The sequence below is a fragment of the Hemitrygon akajei genome, chromosome 15, assembly GCF_048418815.1.
Source record: "Hemitrygon akajei chromosome 15, sHemAka1.3, whole genome shotgun sequence".
NCBI lineage: Eukaryota > Metazoa > Chordata > Chondrichthyes > Myliobatiformes > Dasyatidae > Hemitrygon > Hemitrygon akajei.
This window is the reverse complement of record NC_133138.1, coordinates 60,154,862-60,177,035: the sequence shown is the minus strand read 5'-3', so window position 1 is coordinate 60,177,035 and position 22,174 is coordinate 60,154,862. Positions and strand designations below refer to the sequence as shown.

Here is a 22,174-nt window from a genome sequence, read left to right as displayed (position 1 = left end):
TTTTCTGTTCTTAGCTTGCTCATAACCTAGGCTATTAAACTCCTGATTGATTCTGTGGTAACTTCTACTTTACAAAAAGACCATTCGACAACTTGATAGCAAAAAGAGCATCTTTATCTGGGACGGCAAATGATATTTACAATACAGAGGCTTCCAGGTACCTCGTGCGGCATTGGTGGGGGAACTATATACAATGCATACTGGGAGTAAAAAGAGCGGAATTAAAGACCCCGCCAACCCCGGATCCTGCCTCTTGTTACCAAAAGCTTCCAGATTAGTATTAATTTACTTTTAATAATACTCACATTACAACAGATTGATCTACCATTAACTACATTCTGAGGGAGAGTGTTCCAGACTTCTGTACCCTATTGGTGAAGATGAATTTCCCAGTGCATCTCCATGGTGGCTCAGCTCTAACTTTAAGCTTAAATTTGCTTATCCTTGCCTTTGTCACTAGCAACAAAGTTCCTCTCTGCATGTTCACTCAATTTCTTTTAAAAATTGAGAAACCTCAGTCAAGTTATTCAGCATCATCTTCATTCCAGGAGCCACAGAGTTAGCTTGTTTTATCTCTCTTCATGATTTAGTTCTTGGAATCCTCTGGGCAATTCACACTGCACTGCCTTGTAAATCTATAGTGAATATTTTCCCCTTTATAGTACTTTTGATTAAAAATGTTTTTCTTTATATATAGCTATCCATTGCATTCTTGTGATTCTTTGATCTTCACTTTTCCTTGATTTTCATTACTCAGATACAGTATGTCCCTTATTGAGTCTTTATGGAGCAATCTCATACTCTCATCTCATACTCTCTTACTGGCATAATTCAATCCATTTGGCATTCTTTTGACTACAGAATCAATTTTATGCTTCAATCTACAGTATACTTATAATTTCACTTATGTCTATGTCATGAGAACTTGGATATAGATCATTCCAGGGGGATGGGGGAGATAGGGTCCTTGGGTATATTTCAGGCTGAGATATATTTCTATCCAAACAAGAAATCAAGGGCTAAGAGGAAAGGGAAGATGAGTGTATTTGAAGAACGTTGGATTAGCCTTTATCATATCGAATGCCACAACAGCTTATGGGTCTAAAGCAGGGGCTCCCAATCATTTTTATGCCATGGACCCTTACCGTTAACCGAGGGGTCAGTGTACCCCATATTGGAATTCCCTGATCTAAAGTGTCTACCCTTGTTCCCATCTCCAATTGCCTCGTGTGATTTAAGCCGTAAATCAACACAGTGACCAGTTGCAGTCCCAACACAGATCCTTGTGGGGCAACAATTATCACTTTCTTCCTATTTAAGTACATCTATTATCACTAATACAAATTTCCTCCTAACAAGGTTAATAATTTTTCCCATCAATTTCATGCACTTTAATATTCACAATCAATGTCTTGTGTGCAATTATTTCAAATGCCTTCTGGAAGTCCATGTAAACTAACTTCATAGATATTCCCATAGCAATTAACTCCTCAAAAATAATTAATTAGAGGTAGCAAATATGACTTAAGATATGCAAAACTTCCTCCAGCATTTTGTGCGTTGCTCCAGATTTTCAGCATTGGTGGTCTCCTATGCCTCTGTTTCCATCTTTATCTCTATTCTTAAGTATGATATATACTGTATGTACTACAGCCAATTTAACATTTATACTTATTAAGCACCTGATTTGTTCCTTGGCAATTGTCAAAGCATTATTAATAGGGAGACATGGTGATTAGCTATCTTTTAACATCATTAGCGTCATAGGAAGTCATTCCTGCCTGTGGCCATCAAACTTTACAACTCCTCCCTCGGAGTGTCAGACACCCTGAGCCAATAGGCTGGTCCTGGACTTATTTCCACTTGGCATAATTTACCTATTATTATTTAATTATTTATGGTTTTATATTGCTATATTTCTACACTATTCTTGGTTGGTGCGACTGTAACGAAACCCAATTTCCCTCGGGATCAGTAAAGTAGGTCTGTCTGTCTGTCTGTAATTTATTTGCCAACAAAACAGCAGTTCTAAGGTGATCTTGCATTTCATAACTCCAGTTGCTGGGAATTTACTTGGAGGAATTTAATTTTCTTAGAGGAACATTACTTTGAGAAAAGACTGTCAAAAAGACAGATGGATAAAGAAGGGTTCTGCTAAAGTGTGATGGCAAATTGGAGAAAGCTGTCCCCCTAAGAAGTTAATAACATGTTATTATGGATTTTCTCAAAGAAATGACTAAAGTACTCAATTCTTTTAAACAGAAGAAAACATAGTCCAAGACAATAGGATAGGAATTCATGATTCAAAATTTGATCCTATTCTAGTATTCAATAAAGCCTTGGCTGATCTGTAACAAATTATTTTCTTCTCCCCATGCAATTTGACAAAAGTATATCAACTCTAATTTTTAAATCAACCTTTCATTAATTGCCATTTGTGGAAGAGAATTTTCTTTCTTTTAAATTCCAAGAGGTTTTACATGTAGAACAGTTCCTACCTTGAAAAGCCTAGATTTAAGTTTTAGTGATGTTCCTTAATCTTAGATTCTTGAAACTGTGGAAATAATGTATTCATATCACTTTACTGGCAGCACAGTAGCATAGTGGTTAGCACAATGCTTTACAGTACCATTGACCCAGGTTCATATCCTGTCACTGTCTGTAAGGAGTTTGTACGTTCTCCCTGTGACCGTGTGGGATTCCTCCGGGTGCTCCGGTTTCCTCCCACTGTCCAAAGACATGCTGGTTGGTAGGTTAATTGGCCATTGTAAATTGTTCCGTGATTAGGCTGGAGTTAAATCAGGGTTGCTGGGTGGCATGGCTGGAAGGTCTGGAAGGGCCTACTCTGCACTCTATCTCAATAAATAAATTTTTAAAATTTATTAGTTCCCCTTAATAGCACAGATATTGCCACTTTATCTTGAAATTAATAATCTCTCCTTGCAATTTAGCAGGTATAATCTTGTTAAACTTCTGCAGAATTCCCTCAAATGAAATGTTTCGGATGTGTCTAACCAAGCAGTTTATAAAGCTACAGTAGTTCAGTACACTTGATTTCAAGGCACATTTTCCATCAGCCTTTTTGATTAGTTTCTGCTCCAGTCCATGACATTGCAATGATTTGAGTATCTGGAGCATTAAGTCTCTTAAACCTGACTTTTTAAAAATTATTTTCACTAAAACTGCATGAGTTCTCCTCTATGAGCAATCTCACATTTGGATGTTATGTGCTACCTCATCAATTAAGTCATCTGTAAGCTCAGTTAACGGTTGTGGTGCCAATTCATATCTTTCCATTCCTCCAGTACAAGTGCCCTCCTATTACCTTGTTGCTCAGCCAGTTTCCTGGCCAGGTCATTAAAACTGCAACACAAACCGCATCTCTGACACAGTTCCTTTTTCAAACAAATTTTACCCGATACTCTGAGGTCCATGAATAACACCCAACATTGGACTACGGCTTTCACTTTAAAAATGAATAAGTTCATTAGAATAATTGCAAACTTAACATATTTATGCTGGGTCTATTTCTGATCTAAACATTTAAAACATTCCCCTAATCTGTTTTTGTACATCTTTAGTAATTTCCCAAATAACACATACTGTATATTCCAACAATTCCTCTAATACAATGTGTATAATATGTGTGAACATGTTACTTATGATATTATTAGATTAAATATGTTTCAATGGCTTTCAGGATTTGAAAGATCTCATTTAATGAGTTCTTTTCTAAAAGGCAAAGACTCTCGAGTGCCCAGTAAAGGCAAACAGATTTGCTTCATTGCTCGACAGCTGTATGAGTAAATTAGTAGAGTAGTTAAAGCTTAATTTAGAATCATAGATTAGTTCAACACAGAAGGTGGCCATCTTTCCAAAATCTTTTCAAATGCAAGCCAGATCCCCCCAAGGCTCTGCTCCTTTTTCTTGCTTGCTCACATTTATTTCCAAGTATTTATCCAGATCACGTTCTGAAGCTTCTATTGAAACTAACCCAGCAGGCAATGCATCCTAAATACTAATCATTTGTGGAAGATGTTTTTTTCCCCGATGAATTATTTTTGCTGCTTGGTTCTTCAGCCATTTAGAGCAGTTACTCTACTAATCTTTTTATGAATTAAGGTTGCTTTATCAACTGTCCTTTAGCCTCTCCTTGTAAGTTTAATTCCTCAGCTCTGGAACATCTCTCAAGTATTAACTTAGGCACTTACACTCTATCTAAAGAGAGATGCCTGAAGCAATACCATGGCAGGGTTGAAATAGTGACTTAACATGATTTTTTTTGGGTTTTGTACTCTGAAGCTTTATAATTTGGCTCCATGAGACACCAAATCAGTTCTATCATGGTGACAGGTTTGTGGCATGGATCACTCCCTCGGCTATGTTAATAAGAGCATCATAAATGAACTCTTAGTAGAAATATGTAGAATATGCAGATCATGCCATCTATCAATTTGCCAAACTGATCTGATGCCAGTGAATCTATCTTTTGTAACACTCCATCGTATTCTGGTCCATAAGTTTCAACAGGAAACAGTCAGGCAGGTGTTGAAGGGCTTTTTGTTTCTTCAAGGTAAAACTTACGTAGTTGACTCCAGGTGTATATGCATTAATCGTTTTCATTCCACCTGCAATACTGTATGAGGCAAAGGGTGAATACAGACCAAGTTAAGTTGCAGGAAAGATGTTTGAGGGTGTGGGAGGAGGCACGGGTGCTGAAGGAGATGCAGACCACTAGAGAATGACTCTTATCAGGAGACCATTTCAAGGCAGGGTGTTTTGGGAGCACTTGGATCTCAAGTGGCAATGTGTCTGGGTATCCAGATATTACATGGCTTCTGCTTGTGCTGCACTGGAAAGTGAGATGTTACCCATGAGATAATCAATTGCCCCTAAGTTCTCAAATGATCCAATGGATTTACCTGCCTCTTCCAAACCAGAAAGGATGTGATCTAATCTCTGCACAAAATCTGTGCAAGGTTAGCACTGAACTCCTCAATGTTCCTTAACATTCCACCCATACTTTCTGACAAGCATCTTCATGCACCTGACATTTCCTTTTGCATCAGTAGGAGAACTTGCATGCAATTGCCTTTGGGAAGCTGGCTCCTGAGCAATCATTTATCCCAATCCTGGATGAAGGCCAGTCATGACTATAGCTCTTCACATGCAGAATCTGTTTCTAAGATAGCGTTTAAATTAATTATCTCTAAATTGTGGATGCCCATGTCTGTGTTTATGTCTAGAATTGTTTGCATCAAACGCAGTTGAGTATTCATCTTACTCTTTCAGTACCCAACCACTGTCTGGCCAGGATTTAGTCTCTGCTTCTTTGGAAGTAGAGAAGCACTAGAGTAGGCCAGTGGGGGAAGGTAAGAAGCGCCAGCTTGCATCATCAATAGCTTGTAAATCAGAAGAGAAAGTGAGATTAATTATGAGGAAACCGTCACCTTCAGTTATTTCTACCCAGACACTGAGTGTGGATACAGTAATGGCAACCCCAATGATGGCCAACACTGTCTCCTCCAAGATCGTACGGTGACACACCCAGTACTCTTCCCTACAGGTTAACTGTTGCTGCTGATGATTATGATCATTGAGAGAAGGCTCTCGTCAATGAATAGCATGCATTGTATATGTCCTGATTGAATAAGGTATGCAAGCTGTGAGACTCAAATGTACAGACAGACAGACAGACAGGCAGACAGACATACTTTAAATGTGTGGTGGTGCAAAGGAACAACGAAGACTTGATGAGTGAGTGCTTGTAGTGTTTGAGCAGTATTAGAAGCTATTCTGGTAGTTGATGCAATTTGAAGATGTTTTCGCTAACCCTGAATATGTGATAGATCAGTGAGTTTCTTGATGCACTAAAAATGACAGTAATCTCCTCCCACTATGATGTGAGTTCATGTCAGAAGGTTTCCTTGCCTCTGACTGAAATAGAACTTTCTCCACCTCTTTAGTCATCAGCTTCTCTGTAGTTTTATATAATCGTACAGCCTTTCATGTGCAATCATTCCTGAATTTCTCCAAGATTCCTAAACACCTATCAGCACCACAACACCCCTCCTTTCGAGGTGCAGGCTGGCTTTAAGTGGTGCAGATTAGGATTAACTTTTAGCCATTTGGGAAACTGGCCCTGTGCTGAAGAAGTTTGCCAACAAACAACACTGATATCACAGACTGCATGCTGAATTCATCACAGAGAGCAGGCTGCACCAACTCAGTGAGTTGTCTGTATTGTGTGTCCAGATGTTGAGAATTTATCATACGTTGTGTTCTTGGCAACACGCACAAAATGTTGGAGGAACTCAACAGGCCAGGCAGCATCAATGGGAAAAAGCACAGTCAAGGTTTTGGGCTGAGACCCCTTCTGTAGGACTGGATTAAAAAAAAGATGAGGAGTAGATTTAAAAGGTGGGGTAGGGGAGAGAGAAAAACACAAGGTGACAGGGGAAGCCAGGAGGGGAGGGATGAAGTAAAGAGCTGGAAAGATGATTGGTGAAAGAGATAGAGGACTGGAGGGGAAGTCTGAAAGGAGAGAACAGAAGGCCATGGAAGAAAGAAAAGGGGGTAGGATCACCAGAAGGAGGTGATGGGCAGGCAGGGAGATAAGGTGAGAGAGGGAAGAGGGGATGGGGAACAGTGAAGGGGGACATTACCAGAAGTTTGAGAAACCAAAGTTCATACCATCAGGTTGGGTGCCACCCAGACGGAATACAAGGTGTTGCTCCTATAACCTGAGAGTGGCCTCATTGTCAGAGAAGACCATGGATAAACGTATTGGAATTGGAATGGCAAGTGGAATTAAAATGGGCGGCCAATAGAAGATCCCGTTTCTTCTGGTGGACCTATCAGAATGGGAAGTGAATTAAAATGGGTGGCTACTGTGAGATCCCGCTTATTCTGGTGACATGTCATAATGGGAATGGGAAGTGGAATTAAAATGACATATCAGAATGGGGATGAGGCCACACTCGGTTTGGAGGAACAACACCTTATATTCCATCTGGGTAGCCTCCAACATGATGGCATGAACATCACCTCCCTCTGGTGCTCCTCCCCTCTTTTTCTTTCTTCCATGGCCTTCTGTCTCTTTCACAATCAACTCCTAGCTCTTTACTTCATCCTTCCCCCTCCAGGTTTTACCTATCACCTGGTGCTTTTCTCTCTCTCCTTCCCCACCTCCGACCCCCCATCTTTTAAAATCTACACCTCAGCTTTATTTTTCTCCAGTCCTGCTGAAGGGTTTTGGCCTGAAATGTCGACTGTAGTTTTTCCATGGATGCTGGCTGGCCTGCTGTGTTTCTCCAGCATTTTGTGTGTGTTGCCCAAATATTTCTTTGTTAGTTATTTTTGTTGTTCTCAAAGTTTGAAACTATTATAACTTTAAGTAACAATGTCATGATGATAAGAATAATATTGAAGTTTGCCTAAATATAACAAAGAATCGTATATTCTATTGCAGTTTTGACCCAGGGATGATAGTTCTATATAGTTATAGAAAAGAAGGAATTCCATTCTGCCATAACTCATGATTTTATTTTTTCCCATTGGAATAAATGTTAAGACCTTCGGAAGTAGGTAGCAGAGTGAACCATTTTGCTTTGTCACTCAACATGATTGTGGCTGATTCCATGTTTCTTATTCTTTTCCCACAAACCTCGAATTAGAAATCTATTTGCCTCAGGCTTAAATATCCATAATGATTCTACCCCCTTTGCTCTCTGATGCAAGATGTTCTAAAGGCCTTCAACATTCTGGGAGAATAAATAATTCCTCTTTTCATTGGTGAATGCATAACCCTTTCTTTTTAGAGAATACCATCTGGATCTAATCTCTGCCATAAGAAGAAATACATCTTTTGGCATTTTTCTTCCATGGCAGTTAAGAATATTCTATGTTTAAGCAGAACAGTCTTTCATTCTTATTAATTCCAGTGAGATAAGTTCCAAATGCCATACCCAGGACATCCTAGTGAACCTTCTGTAAACTACTCCAAAGAAATATATCTTTCCTAAAAAGAGTCCAAAACAATATTTCATTGTAAAAAATAGAACCTAGAACAGTACAGCAGTGGAATATTGTGCTGAACCACTTAAATTAGTAATTGAATGGCTAACTAATCTTCTCTTCCTACACAATGTTCATATCCTTCCATATTCCTCATATTTATGAGTCTATTTAAACATATCTTAAAAGTCTCGAATGTTTCTATCACTACCACAGGTAGTATATTCCAGGCACCCACCACTCTGTTTAAAATAAAATTTGCTCCTCATCTCCTCAGAAGTTATCCCCTCCTACCTTAAATGCATTCCCTTTGGTGCGAGAATTTCAACCCTTGGAAAAAGATATTGTCTGTCTACTCTATCTATGCCTGTACACATTGTACACGCTGGAATTAAGGAGATTGAGAGGGGATCTGATTGCAACATATATGATTATTAAGGGATTGGACAAGATAGAGGCAGGAAATATGTTCCAGATGCTGGGAGAGTCCAGTACCAGAGGGCATGGTTTGAGAATAAGGGGTAGGTCATTTAGGACAGAGTTAAGGAAAAACTTCTCCCAGAGAGTTGTGGGGGTCTGGAATGCACTGCCTCGGAAGGCAGTGGAGGCCAATTCTCTAGATGCTTTCAAGAAGGAGCTAGATAGGTATCTTATGGATAGGGGAATCAAGGGATATGGGAACAAGACAGGAACCGGGTATTGATAGTAGATGATCAGCCATGATCTCAAAAAGGCGGTGCAGGCTCAAAGGGCTGAATGGTCTACTTCTGCACCTATTGTCTATTGTCTATTATTGTCCATTGTCTATTGCCTCTCATCACCTTCTAAACCACTATCAGATCTTCCTTCAGCATCTGCAGCTCCAGAGAAAGCCTTTCTATAATGGCGCAACCATAAAAGAATGTAATATTGTAGATGCGGCCTAACTAGAGTTCTATAAAGCTGCAACATAATTTCCTGACTTTTGAACTAACAAAGACCAAGCACGACATATGATCTCTTAACCACCCTGCAAAAAACCTGTGTAGTCACATTCAAGGAGCTATCAACTTGGATCCAAAGATCTCCCTGCTCATCAACACTGTTAGGAATCTTGCCCTTAACAGTGTACTGACTCTTTACATTTGACCTACCAAGGTGCAACAATTCACATTTTGCCGGGTTAAACTCCATCTGCCATTTCTCTGCCCATATGTGCAACTGATGTATATCCTGTTGTATTATATGCTAACTAGAACACCACCAATCTTCATATCATCTGCAAACTTATTAACCTACCCATCTACATTTTCTTCCAGGTTATTTATATACATCACAAACTGCACAGGTCCCAGTACAGATCCCAGTGGAACACCACTAATCACAGACTTCCAGCTAGAGTAAGTTCCTTTGACCACTACCCTCTGTAGGCAGGCCAGTTCTGAATCTTAACAGCCAATTCACCATGGATCCCATGTATCTGAATCTACTGGATGAGCCTCCCATGAGGGACATTGTCAAATGCCTCATTAAAACCCACGTACACAACATCCACTGCTCTACCTTCATCAATCACACTCATCTACTCATCAAAAAACTCAATAAAGTTAATAAGGCATGACTTGCCCCGAATAAAGTCTCACTGATTCTCCTTAATTAGGTTAATACTCGTAAATACTATCCCTAAGAATTCTTGCCAATAACTTCCCTATTACTGACATGATAAACACCATTATAGTTTCTAGGATTATCCCGAGTTCCCTTCTTGAAAATTTGAAAAACATTAGCTACTCACCAGTCCTCCAGGAGCTCACCTGCGGCTGGTGAGGACATGAAGATGTTGGTCAAGGTCCAGAAATCTCATTTATAGCCTCTCTCAAAAACCTGGGGTGTATTCCATCAGGCTCTAGGGACTTATCTACGTTAATACACTTTAAGTGACCCAATGCCAACTACCTCATCCTTTACCTCAAAATGTTCTAGCATATCAATACACTCAGCTCTGATCTCCCTGTCCCCCACGCATCTTTTCCTTAGTAAATAGTGATGTAAAGTACTCATTAAAGACCTTAGCCACATCCTCTTCATCTAAGCAAATGTTCCCCCCTTTATCCTTGAGTGGTCCCACCCTCTCCCTAATTATCCTCTTCCTCTGGATGTATGTATAGAATACCTTGGGATTCTATTTAATCCTTATTGCTAAGGAATTTTCATGCCCCCTCCTGGTTTTCCCAATTTCCTTCTTGATTTCTTTTCTGGCTTCTTCATAATCTTCAAGGGCTCAGTTTGATTCTAGCTTCCTAAGCTTTACATGCTTTTCCTTTTTCTTCTTGACTAAATTCATCACCTCTGTTGGCATCCAAGGTTCTCTTAAGTTGGCATCCAAGGTTCTCTTACATTGCCATCCTTGTCCTTCCTTCTGAAACATACTTGTCCTGGACTCTGAGCAGTTGGTCTTTAAACATCCTCCATATGTCAGATGTGGACTTGCCCAAAAACAGCGGTCCCAGTTAATTTTCCCTAGTTCCTGCCTAATGCTCTTATAACTTACTCTGCTCTAATTTAATACTCTTATGTATGGCATGAGATATCCTTATCTATAGCTATAGTATCTTAAAACTTAAGGAGCTGTAGTCACTGTTCCTTAACTGATCACCCACGGAAAAGTCAATCACCTGGTAAAGCTCATTACTCAACATACTATTCTTGATATGGTCTCACTCATGCAGTGTCCTGTGGGGGGCATGGCTTATTCTGATTGTCAAAAGTCGCTTTGTCATGATTGGTTAGTTTAGAAACTGCAGCTGCTTTTCACATTGGTTAGCTGCCTGGTGTCCAGTTTCAAATATCCTGGGTATATAGAGAGCAAGTGTGGGAGGTTCTTTCTCTCTTCCTTTGTTTTAGGCAAGTGGTGCACATAGCTATTGGGAAAGTATGCTCTATGCGCATACCACTCTACTTGTATATTTCCCGAAACAAGGGCAAACTTGTAATGACTCTTCCATATTACCTGCTGCACTTGTGTGCTACTTTTCAGAATTTTGTGCATAAGAGGTCCCAAATCTCTTTTGTGGAGCATGAATTTTTATTATTCTTTCTAAAATGAGCAACCTTACATTTGGACACATTCTGCTTCATTTGCTAACTTAACTAACCAGTACCCATCTAAACAATTTGTTTTCTCCTTGTGACTTGCCTTTCTACCTACTGGTTTTGTGAACCAAAAATTTGCAAACGCCGATCTGTGTGAAACCTCAATAGACAACATTTATGAAAATGGCCTTCTTATTTCTACTTGCTGCTTGTTATCTGTTACCCAATCCTCTGTCAATGCTAATATAATAATCTTCAACACAAAGGATTCTTATCTTGTGACCATACTTTTTTGAAGTACCTTAATGGTTGTCTTCTACTCAAAGGCCAACTACACCTCTCTTTCTATTCTAGCCAAGACTTCCTTAGGAATCTCTACACTTTTCTGAGTTCTCCTTGCTAGATTCTAAATTTATGCAAATTTTCAAGCCTACAACTAACTTTCAGCTTATTTTCATCTTCTCCGTTAATATCATTTTTAACATTATTGCTTAATGCTTGGTTCATCCCTCTCTTAGAATTTTTCCTCTTTACTAGGATGTAGTGCTGAATTTTACTTCAGTCCTTGCTCAATACACTGGCTAATGCACTGGAAAGAAGTGGGAAATGACATGCTTCTTAGTTTTGTTTAAAGTGATGTCACAAAGCTGAGGGATATATCCTATTGGAGATATGGTTGACTGTTTTCTGTTCAATTATTATAATGATCAGAAAACTGGAGCACAAAAGCAGGGAACATATAAACATACAAATATATCTAAAAATAAACACCACCCATTCTTATTCTGTAATTCAATCCATTTGTAAAAGAAATATTTACTTAAGTTCTCTAAGTCAGTCGCTATATTTGGCAATGACCCTGGAAAAAACTCTTCTCAACAGTGTAAATGGCACATTATGGATGCACTGATCAGTAATGTCAGTGGCATCAATACTAACACTTAGCATCCCTTTGTTCTATCCACTAAACCAGGTTAAATCTGCCAGGCAAATAAATAGTTGGGTTCTCTATTATATGCATTTTTCAAAGTTTCTTACTTTCTAAGTATCCGCACTTACATTGCATGAGGAACTTGGCTATTACTTTAGCCTTAAGGTCTTGGCATTGGTCTTGGATCTTTTTCATATCTTGTATTAAAATTAGCTCTTCAGTCAAACATCTAATTCATAACCATATTAACTTAAAATCATAAAGCAGCTCAATATCTTTCACATCTACAATTCATGAGGTAGAAATTCATTCTGTATTGCACCTAACTTCTGATTAGAGAATTGGCTTTCAGTGAACTACTTTCAGGATCTGGTAATCTGTATCAAATACTTGCCCTTGGAAGAAGTTAGAATTCTTTTCCATGTACTCTTCCCCAACAAGCCTCACCCCATCCTCACAGCCAGGTAGGTTTTCCCAAGCCAACGCAAGACTCCAGTAAGTTTGCACTCAGTCTGGTGTGGTTTTGGGATTCCAGATAAGGTGTTTGAAGTTGCATAAAGGCTGCTGAAGATAGGGTGCTTCCTGTTTCCAGATTATTGCTGCTATCCACAAAGGTGGCATGCAAATCCGTGACTCATGTTGACAAAACCCAAAGTCTACAAATAGGTCAATTTGGGGGGTTTCAAGATGGTGGTGCAGTGAAAAGTCTGCTTTGCTGAGCTCAGCACCGTAACACCGATAATTTCGCATATAAACCTATCCGTTTCAACTTTTTTTTAAATGCTTAAGTGTCGGATTTAATGACATGAACATTGATGAGTATTCTTTTTGAGCTGCTTCAACACCATGCCATTGAAAGATACTAAAAAGACGGCCAAGATGGGCAGCACAGAGCGCTCGCCCAGGGCTGAGGAACTAGCAGCTGCTAGCTATGCTAACATGTTGGACCCTGCTTTTCATCAAGTAATTCAGGAAGTTACAGAGAACATATCCAAAATGATTGATGAGAAGCTGGCTCTACTCTCTCTAACACTCCAGAACCACACATTGGAGCTTAAAAATCTTGATACAAGAACAACTGAGGCCGAGGGCCGAGTATCCACAGTAGAGACTGTAGCTGATCAGGCCCAAAGCTGCATCCGGGCCTTAGAAAAACAAGTTCAAAGCCTGTCTAACCATGTTGATGATCTTGAGAACAGAGGTAGGGGAAAGAATATACGAATACTTCGGTCTACCTGAAGGTACCTGAAGGCAGCCAAACAGCAAAGTATTTTAAGGGCTGGCTGCCTAATTTCTTTGATTTGTAAACCAAGGCTGGACGCATTGAAGTGGAAAGAGCTCACTGTACACTGGCATCAAAACCGGGCCCAGGCCAACGCCCTGGACCTATCCTTGTGCGGTTCCATAATCTCGGTGATAAGCAAAGAGTGATGGAGGCTTCGAGGCACCGTGGGACTGATGCCCAGGCTTTAATATATGAGGGATCCAGGCTTATGTTTTTTCAAGATTTTTTGGCAGCCATTATTCGGAAGTGCAAGGAATTCGACCAGGTAAAGAAGTGGCTGAGAGAATCCGGAATCCAGTACTTTATGCTATACCCAGTGGCGCTGAAAATCACCTACAATGGGACCACCAAGATATTTGATTCTCCTGGCAAAGCTAAAACTTTTGTGGAGACGTTGGGCTAAAGAATGCATACAGTATGTTGTGTAGCCCTGGTTATGGACAATAACATGCTCGATGGTCGCTTTATTTTACTTGTCCTTTACTCGACGGCAAGATATCTTATAGGATGGGTAACATGCTTGTTTTGATTAATACAGTTTAGTTATTTGTTTAAATTAGCAGTGCTGCTCCAGCCCGAAGGAGTTTAAACATGACAGTAACAAATCTGTGGATTGATAAATTATGCCCTGTTTTCATTTTTGACTATGTTAAATGTCATATTGGCAGTGGGGCATAATATGGGGTGCTAGAAGGTTCAGATATCCCCTTTAAGTGTGGGGTAAGTCCTCTTGTTCAGTGCTGTTGGCGCTTTGTTTCTGTGTGTAGTTTTAAAAATTTACTTATTGCTGCTCAGCTGATCTGAAGTCGGGTTTCTACTCCTCCGGAGTAACATGGTTTTTATAAAGGGTTATGACCAGTAATATATTAAAATTGTGCACTTGGAACATTAAGGGGAGTCATTCACCAATCAAGAGAAAGAAAATCCTACTAAACCTGAAAAAGGAAAGGGTGGATATAGCCTTATTGCAGGAGACACATTTAAATGATAAAGAACATCTAAAACTGCAACAGAGTGGATTTGATCAAGTCTATTTTTCATCTTTTAATACCAGGAGTAGGGGGTGGCCATTTTAATTAGGAAGAACTTATCTTTTAAGTTATTAGACTGCATTAAGGATAAGTATGGGAGATTTGTGATTGTTAAGGCTTCGATATATGGGGAGGAATATGGTATTCTCAATGTTTACTGCCCTCCAGCTAATCCTCTCAAACTCCTAACAGATGCTTTTTCCAAACTTACAAGCTTTTCAGTACAAAACATTATTGTAGGTGGGGATTTTAATTGTCTCATGGACCCATTGATGGACAGAGTGCCTAGTGGTCCCCCATTGCTCTCCTCACAGTCCAAACAAATCATGGATTTATGTGGAAAACTAGGACTTGTGGATGTCTGGTGGTTATTTAGCTAGAAAGAAAAATGCTTCTCAGACTATTGCTTCAATTAGGGATGGGACAGGATCCCTCACTAGTACTTCTAAAATGACTAATGTTGTGTTTAAGAATTTTTATTCTAAACTGTATCAATGTGAGCAATGTAATGATGGGCAATCTAGGATGGAGTCCTTTTTCAGGAATTTGATCTCCTAGGCATTTCTTCTGAACAAGAGTCCCTCCTCAATGCTCCATTATCTATACATGAGATACAGGAAGCTGTGAGACAGCTCCAAAGTGGGAAGGCCCCTGGTCCTGAGGGACTCACTAGTGAATGCTATGAAGAGTTCACAGGGTTATTATCAGAGCCTATGCTAAACACGTTCAATCATGCATTTAATTGTGGTCTCCTCCCACCATCATTGACAGAAGCTAATATCTCCCTAATTATTAAGAAAGGAAAGAGCCCTGAAGACTGTGCCTCCTACAGGCCTATTTCATTGTTAAATGTTGACTTTAAAATCTTATCTAAAACCTTAGCGTCATGATTAGAAACTGTGTTACCTTTTATCTTAAAAGAGGATCAAACGGGCTTTGTAAAAGGTCGTAGATCATCTAACAATATCAGAAGATTACTTAACGTAATGTGATTCAGGCACGTCAGCAACGGGCAGTGGACGGCTTGGTTGTTTCCTTAGACGCAGAAAAGGCCTTCGATCGTGTCGAATGGCTGTATCTTTTTTTCACTTTAGAACGATTTGGTTTGGGCAATAATTTTATTAAGTGGGTGAAGGTTCGTTATAATGACCCTTTGTCTGCGATTCTCACTAATGGTATTAGTTTGGATAATTTTAGTATTCTGAGGGGCAGCCGGCAGGGCTGCCCTTTATAACCACTACTTTTCACACTAGTGATCGAGCCATTGGCTGAGGCTATTCGGCGAAACCCCAAAATATTTGCTCCAGACATAGGACTAAAGTCACATAAAATTACATTGTATGTGGATGATGTTCTAATTTTCTTATTAGACCCTGCTATGTCAGTGCACCACCTTATACAATGCATCAATTCATTTAGCACCTTTTCGGGTTATAAAATCAACTTTACTAAATCAGAGCTGTGCCTCTGGGGAATCTGCAGCAGGCACCTGACACTCAGGGTGTTTTCCCCTTTAAATGGTAGCAAACAGGTTTTGTTTACTTAGGCATATTTATCACACCTACGTTTGAACAATTGTTCAAGGCTAACTTTACACAGTTATTTGACAAAATCAGACAGGATCTTGAGCAATGGAGCACTCTTCCCATTTCTTGGCTTGGCCGAATATCCTTGCTCAAAATGAACATTCTTCCTCATCTGTTCTACCCAATATGAATGATTCCAGTCATTTTTACCCAACAAATACTAAAAAAAAATGGCTGGTTTGTTTCTTTCATCTGGAACAAAAAAAAAGACCCTGTATTAAAATATCTAAGTTACAGCTTCCCAGTAGTCTAGGGCGACTGGATTTTCCAGACATCAAAAAATATCAATTGTTCCTTTTTATCTTATGTGGTTGACTGGGCTTGCAGGAACCCCTCCTCAATTTGGCTAGACATTGAAGCTTCACAAACAAAATGCCCTCTTATTAATTTGTTTTTCCTCAATAAGATGAAGCTCGTTAAGGAATATTGTCGCAATCCAAAAACAATTAATACAGTCAGGGCTTGGAGGGCGTGCGACAAATTGAGGGCAATGCAGCGAAAGTATCACCCTTCACTTCAATATCCAGCAGTCCAGATTTTCAGCCTGGCATAATGGATTCTGGATTTAAACTTTGGATTTCTAAGGGTATTTTCCACCTAGCAGATTTGTTTGATGAAGGAACGATGATGTCTTTTAGTCAAATAGTACAGAAATTTAACATACCCAACAAGGATCTTTTTCGTTTCTTTCAGATAAAAGATTATATATAGAAAAAAATGTCATTGTTAACTGATTTCTATAGTTCTGACATAGAAAAGATGGTGTTTCATTCTAAGGGTGAAGTCTCCATTAGTACTTTTTGCAGCATCCTGAGGGAATGTTCTTGTGGAGAGGCTGAGCAGCTGGGAAGGGTCTGGGAGGAAGAGCTGGGAGTAGAAATTACAGCTGAAACATGGGAAGACGTCTGTGATAATGCAAAGAAGATTTCAGTTTTTAATAGAACTAAAGTATTGCAACTCAAAATTCTGCATAGAGCCCATCTGAATCCAGATCGCCTCCTGAAATTTAAGACGGGGGTTTCTCCAATGTGTTCTAAATGTAAAGTAAATACTGGAACTTTCATCCACTGTTTTTGGACTTGTCCCAAACTTCAGACATATTGGAGTAATATTTTGGGTGAGATGGAAAAGATTCTGAAGATGGAGCTTGAACTGAACCCAGTGTCTTTTCTCTTAGACCTACCCAGCAGTCGTATTATTAATCCTGACTTTTTGTGTGAGTAAGAACATTTTACTTTGTTGGATATCCGATAAGGCCCCTGGACTTTTTGGCTGGCGTAAATTAATCATGGAATACATTCCTTTGGACTTTTTGACCTGTATGGTACACTCAAAAACAAATAGTTTTCATAAAACATGGCAACCTTTTCTGCAGTATGTAGATGTAAACCTGTCTGCTATACCAATAAGGGCTTTTGTATAGGATGTTGTGGTGATGTCTATATTTTGATGTAAGTTTTCTGATACCTGATGTCTGTGAGGGGAAGAAATGTAAATGTAAGTGTATCTGGAAATTGGAAGTTTTGCTATGCTGATCTAAATAAATAAATAAATAAATAAATAAATAAATAAATAAATAAATAAATGTCAATTTGAATGAGATGGCCATCTGGTCTCCTTAGAGCACGGTGTATATAAAACTCTAGTCGATGTTTGTCGGTTAAGTGATGGCTCTGTTTCCTTGCTGTCTGCTTCAGGCCTGGCTCCAGGTTCTAGTCTCACATGTGTATGCAATGTGGCATCTTTAGTCGAATATTTTATTTTGATTTTAAGTTCTCAGATCCTTCATTCCTGTTCTCCTCAAATGCTGCTTTTCAACTATTCTGTCTGTAATAGTTCCACTGGTGCCAATCATATTCCTAATCTCAAATATCAGGCATCTAAAATGCCCCATTTAAATCACTCCAGATCTTCTCTTTAACTTATTATTCTTTGTGACAGGTCTTAAAATTTGTCCTTTGACTAAGCTTATAGTCATCAGCACTTCCATTTAATTTTTATTGTTGCAAATCACTTCTCTGAAGCCTCTTGGGATTTTTTTTTACATTTAAGGCAACTTATTATCAGCAGCCAATACCCTTTCTATTGATTAACAATGTTGAGTAAAATAGATCAGTTTGTTGAGCTCTGAAGATGTTTATGATACCAAAATATTATCACCTGCACTCAAAAGGACATAAGTCTATGTGTTTGCAAGGTGTAATCAATGGAAATCAATTTCTATCAGATTCCCAGCTATATGATTTATTACACCATTAAGCAGCAATTCCCTTGCAGGCAGTTCTATTTTTATTCTTGTTCTGAATTATCTGACAAATTGCACTTCTATCAACTTTAGTTTTGGACTAAGTTTCAATGGTACAATGAAACTGTGCTAATATTATAACTAAATTGAATTCTAGTAAATAAATCTACATTCATCACTTTCTTGTATTATATACCTTAAAATGGACCTAATTATTTAGAGATGAACAGCTCCAGGTGAATTGATTTGGATGTTTAAAAGAATGAAGGGAATGGACTGTATTTGCATTGGCATATTATCTTGATTTTATCTGACCTTTCATTTTGTTTCGAAACTAGGCAGTGAAACAGGGTATTTGGGTTAAGGGATTAAAACAGCCTGCCTTCCGGGTATGTCCAAAGTTAATGTGATATCTTTTGAAGGTCTGATTTACTACCTTGGATTTAAGGCTTGAACTGGTGTGGATGTCAGTGATGTCTTATTTGGGAATCAAAACCTACCAGAAGTGCAAAAGTTCTATTTTGAATTAAATTTTCAGTTTTCTTTACAAGAAGTTTAAATTGTGTGGGATTTCTTCAGTGCATTCAAGAAGGTTTCTTGAAATAGTATGTAGAGGGTCCAACTAGAGGAGAAAATATACCGGACGTAGTTTTGGGAAATGAGCCAGGCCAGGTGACAGGTCCGAAAGTATGTGAACATTTTGGGAATATTGATCACACTCAGTATGTTTTAAAATATTTATGGGTAAGGATATTGAATTGAATCCTGTGGGAAATTAATAACTTGGGAGATAATTATGACAGGATAAGACAGGAGCTAAGGGGTGTGGGTTTGGAGCAGTTGTTGTCAGACAAATCCATGTCTGACAGGTGGGAGTTTTTTAAAGACCAGCTGATCACAGTGCAGGATTGGCATGTTTTGGTAAGGAGCAAAGAAAAGGATAGCAAAGTAAGGAAACTTTGGATGACCTGATAGGTACTATATTTAGCCAGGAAGGAAAAGGAAGCTTATGTAAAGTTGGTATGGCATCCGCTGGTCTCACAAGACCATGGATCTCTGCTTGGAAAGCCCTCTCCAGGGCACAGGCCTGGGCAAGGTTGTATGGAAGACCGGCTGTTGCCCAAGCAGCAAGTCTCCCTCTCCACGCCACCGATGTTGTCCAAAGGAAGGGCAAGGGCTGATGCAGCTTGGCACCAGTGTCATTGCAGGAGTTGCTAGAATGAGATTGAAGACAACGTCGGACAGCCTTAGATACTCCAGCTCTGGATTTGTCCTAAGGGTTTACTCCTGAAGCCTTTCCCATGAGCAGGTATGGCTACAAGGCAGCGGAGGTTTGAAATCAGAGTGTTCCCTCTCTTAGACGGATTGCCTTCCCAGGCTGATGAGCTCCATCTACCCGAAAGTTTAAGAAGCTAAAATCAGATTGTGCCCTAGTGGAGTATAAAGATAGCAGGAATTTTCTCAAGAAGGTGATTAGGAAGCCCAAAAAGGGCCATGAAATGTCCTTGGAAAGGAGAATCAAGAAGAATCCCAGGCATTTTGTACTTGTGTCAAAAAAGAAGAGGATGACTAAATAGAGGGTATGTCTACTCAAGGATAAAAGTGGGAATTTGTGCTTGGAGCCTGAGCCGGTGGCAGAAATACTAAGTGAGTACTTTGCATCATTATTTACCAAGGAGAAGGATTTGAAGGCTAGCAAAAACCAAATGGGAATAAGAATGTGCTGGGAGGTTCTGTGATTAAAGAGCAGGCAGTGCTAGGTCTTTGAAACACATTGAGGTGGCTAAGTCCCCAGGACCTGATAGCATATGTCCCAGAATATGTCCCAGCATGTGAGGAGACTGCTGGGGTTTTGACAAAGGTCTTTGCGTCCTCACTAGCAACAGGTGAGGTCCCGGAGGACTGGAGAGTAGCAAGTATGACTTTGTTCATGAAGCGAAATAGGGATAATTTGGGCAATTATAGGCTAGTGAGCCACATGTCAGTGGTAGATAAGCTGTTGAAGAGGATAATGAGGGATAGGATTTATGCACATTTTGAAAGACATGGCCTGCATCAGGATTGTCAGCATGGCTTTGGATAGGCAGACCATTGCCTTACAGACTTGATAGAGTTTTCTTGAGAAGGTGACAGAGATTCTTGATGTGGATAAGGCAGTAGACGTTATCTATATGGCCTTTAAGGCATTTGATAAGATTGTTCATGGTAGGTTGATTCAGAAGCAGAAGATACATGGAATCCAGGGTGAATTGCAAGTTTGGATTTGGTACTGGCTTGCCCATAAAAGATGGTGAGATGGAAAGTTGTTGCTTTGGCTGGAAGTGTGTGACCAGTGGTGTTTGGCAAGGATTGCTGCTGGGACTTCAGCTTGTGATATACATCAATGATAGAGATGAAAATATAGATGGGTATATTAGCAAGTTTGTGGATGACCCCAAGATCAGCGGAGCTGTGGACAGCGTAAAGGACTACCAAAGAATATAGCAGACTGTAGATCCATTACAAACATGGGCAGATGGAGTTTAATTTAGGTAAGTGTGAGGTTTTAAACTTTGGTAAGTCAAATGATAGCCCCAATGTAAACAGTTAATGATAGGGCCCTTATTAGCATTTTGGTGCGTAGAGATTTTGGGGTCCAAAATTATAGTTCACTTAAAGTGGATATGGTAGTAAAGAAAGGGTTTGGAATCCATCCCTTCACTGGAAAGGCTGGTGTGTAAAAGAGTAAGGAAGTTATGCTGCAGAGTTATACAACTTTAGTCAGACCACACTTGGGCACGGAGCGACCACTCCCTGCTGAACATCGCTGGCTCCTCGGTAGAGATCATTAAGAGCACCAAATTTCATGGTGTTCACCTGGCGGAGAATCTCACCTGGTTCCTCAACACCAGCTCCATAGCAAAGAAAGCCCAGCAGCATCTCTACTTTCTGCGAAGGCTGAGGAAAGTCCATCTCCCACCCCCCATCCTCATCACATTCTATAGGAGTTGTATTGAGAGTATCTTGAGCAGCTGCATTACTGGCTGGTTCAGAAATTGCATCATCTCGGATCGCAAGACCATGCAGTGGATAGTGAGGTCAACTGAGAAGATCGAGATCTCTCTTCCTGCCATTACAGACATTTACACCACACGCTGCATCCACAAAGCAAACAGCATTATGAAGGACCCCGCGCACCCCTCATACAAACTCTTCTCCATCCTGCCGTCTGGGAAAAGGCACTGGAGCATTCGGGCTCTCACGACCAGACTATGTAACAGTTTCTTCCCCCAAGCTATCAGACTCCTCAATACCCAGAGCCTGGACTGACACCAACTTACTGCCCTCTACTGTGCCTATTGTCCTGTTTATTATTTATTGTAATGCCTACACTGTTTTGTGCACTTTATGCAGTCCTGGGTAGGTCTATAGTCTAGTGTATTTTTTTTCTGTGTTGTTTTCATGTAGTTCAGTGTAGTTTTTGTACTGTTTCATGTAGCACCATGGTCCTGAAAAATGTTGTCTCGTTTTTACTGTGTACTGAACCAGCAGTTATGGTTGAAATGACAATAAAAAGTGACTTGACTTGATTTGACTTGAAGTATTGTGTGCATTTTTGGTTGCCCCAGTAGAGGAAGGATGAAGGAGACGGTAGAGAATTTGCAGAAGTGGTTTACAAAGATGCTGCCCAAATATGAGCCAGAAGGAAAGGTTGGACAAACTTGGGTATTCTCCCTGAAGCATCAGAGGCTGAGAGGACATCATATTTTTTTTTTAATCTGAGAGACATAAGTATGGTGGACATTCGGAATCTTTTCTCCGGGGTAGAAGTGTTAAGACGTGGGGCTGGGGGTGCTTAAAGGCAATGTGGGTGGAAAGTATTTTATTACTCAGGGACTGATGGGTGTCTGGAATGTGTTACCAGGTCCACTCATGGAATTGGAATCAGACAGGCTGGTAGCTTTTCAAAATTTTAGATTGACACACAGATATGAAGGGTAATGGAGGGACATGGACAATACACATGAG

The 22,174-nt window shown here is 39.8% G+C and overlaps 1 protein-coding gene across 2 annotated transcripts in view; it reads right to left on the bottom strand.

Moving 5' to 3' along the window:
* The window catches only part of htr4 (5-hydroxytryptamine receptor 4), a 137,298-nt gene that overhangs the window by 34,454 nt on the left and 80,670 nt on the right, over positions 1-22,174 (bottom strand). The window lies entirely within an intron of this gene.